Genomic DNA, 2,500 nt, shown 5'->3' with positions numbered 1-2,500 from the left:
TCACATTTTTCCTCAAGCAGGTAGGATTGAGCAAGTGCAGAAAGCAGGAAAGTAAAAAAAAATAAAAATCAGCATATGAAGTTGTGCTGAAAGTAAGGCATACATCTCGAGTAATAATTTTGGTATTCCCTTCACACAGTATGGATTTGAACTCCAAATTAACTCTGCTATGGGTCCAAGTCACTGAATTTACATCTTGTGCCACAGAGAGAGGTGTACATCATATGCACATTACTCACTTATTACAAATACTGCAAAGCAATGACAGAAATGTTTACAGTAATGAAGACTATGGAATGTACGTTTTTCATTTTTTCCTTCACCTGTGAGCTCTGTTTGTGCTCTGCTAAGCAGCACACAAATTTCAAAAGCAAAGGTTGGGAGGGTGGGCTAATGGTTAAGGTGTTTGCCTTACAAACGCAAGGTGCAGGGTTTGAGTCTCATAAGGGATAATTGGCTAAGCTTAAAATGGCTCGCAAGGGCAGTTAGTTTAGTATGAACCTATAAAAAATATATATAAATAATTTATATTCCATGGCACAAAACATAAGGACAAACATGACCATACATCAACAGTTCTACCATTACAAAGACACTTGCAGCATTTTCATACCTGCTGCAAACATTACAAGCAGCATGTGGCCCATACATCATTAGCATGTTATGCCATGTCAATGGCTCAGAAAAAGGGCACACAGACAATGACAAGATATCATGCTTGGCAGACTACATACAATTAGTCATGACACAAAGAATGCCATGAAGTAGTACTTCCTATTGTGATACAGTATTATTGTGAGTTTATACAGCATGTGACACATCTGTCCACAGTACTCATGTTAATCCTTTTGTGTTATATACTATACAACGTCGAAGGATACAACATCCCTTCCTAAAATTAAAAAGAGCAACAGCAAGACCTTTGTGACCTCAGCTCACATGAGCTACAGGTAAGATAAGGAGCATTTATCACATACTTCAGCGGGAGCGCTACCGAATCCTGAAAGCCCAAAATCCTGAAGACCAAACTCCTGAGACCGAAATCCTGAAAGTTCAAAATACTGACAACTCAGAATACTGAAAACTCAAAATCCTGAAAACGGTGCACAGGACACCAAAACTTACTATATTTCAGCACAAGTACATACAGAAACAAATAAAACACAAACTATTTTACTGTTCTCCAAGTATAACCAGGGGGTCAAGCCCTCCTGCACCCCCAAGTGGGGGGCTGTGCCCCCACACCCCCTGCTTAGTGTAGTGAAGTGCAATCTTGGAGTTGATATATTTAAGTAGCAGGGGGTGTGGGGGTGCAGGGGGGCATATAGTTGAAGGGTAATATGTTTCTGTATGTTGTTGTGTCTTTCAGCTTTTCTCGGTTAGGGGTCGCCGCAGCAGAACTCCGGTCCGCTAATGATTGGCAGTAGATTTTTACGTGCCGAGTTGCCAGCCCTGATGCACAACCTTCAATGAAGGTACGCCCATTCACTCATGTCTCCACACAGAAGACGCTCTAGCTAAGAATCAAACCGGACAGTGTCTTATTGTGAGGCGACAATGCTACCGCAGCACCACCACCGCTGTGCTGAAATATAGTAAGTGTTGGTATCCTGTGCGTTTTCAGAATTTTGAGTTTTCAGTATTTTGAACTTTCAGGATTTTGGTCTCAGGATTTTGGTCTTCAGGATTTGGGGCTTTCAGGATTCTGTAGTGCTCCCACTTCAGCATATGCTTTTCATGTACGATATATTATTGTTCTATATTTTTTTGCATCTCAAATTAAAAATTAAAATATCTTCAAACTGGGTTAAAACCCTGCATCATCTGTCCTGTTTCTTTAAACTCATTTCCAGTGCCGGTGCTAGGTTATTTTGAGCCCTAAGCAAAACTTATTAGTGCACCCCTTATTTTACAAATGAGTTACTTTTTTAATTGAAATTATAGAAAAAGAAAACAATGATTTAAATTGACATATTTATTGACATATTTATCTATCTTACTTCACTAAAATGCACATTACTCTTGCAAAGTAAGACAGAACTGCAGTCATTCTATTAGCACATAGACATTGCCCCATTTCAGCTGCCTACCCAGAGAATATGCTTTGAACCTACAATGTTTAAAATAGCAAAAATAAAAGGCCACGGTTACATTATTGTATTTCTTAAACATCACATAGCCAAGAACTTGCACATGATCTTACTTCAGTTCACTAGTACACACTGTACTCATGCAAGAGTACAGCTTGTTTCAACAACAAAACATTGACAAGCAGTCCTATTTATCTTGACTACCCCTACAAAAAGATATTAGGTTAGAAAAACATGTCATCCTTAAACTGCTCCCTAAAACACATTTCAGACCTACTATCTCTTTGGCTCCTGCCAGGATATTAAATAAAAAAATATATAATAATAACAATAATAATAATAATAATAATCATAATAGTAAAGAAAGTCATCAACAAACCCCAAAACATACAGACCACTAACATCTGATT

Source organism: Protopterus annectens, chromosome 2.part0 (genome assembly GCF_019279795.1).
Source record: "Protopterus annectens isolate FY-2018-M chromosome 2.part0, PAN1.0, whole genome shotgun sequence".
Taxonomy (NCBI): Eukaryota; Metazoa; Chordata; order Ceratodontiformes; family Protopteridae; genus Protopterus; species Protopterus annectens.
This window is presented reverse-complemented; position numbering follows the sequence as displayed.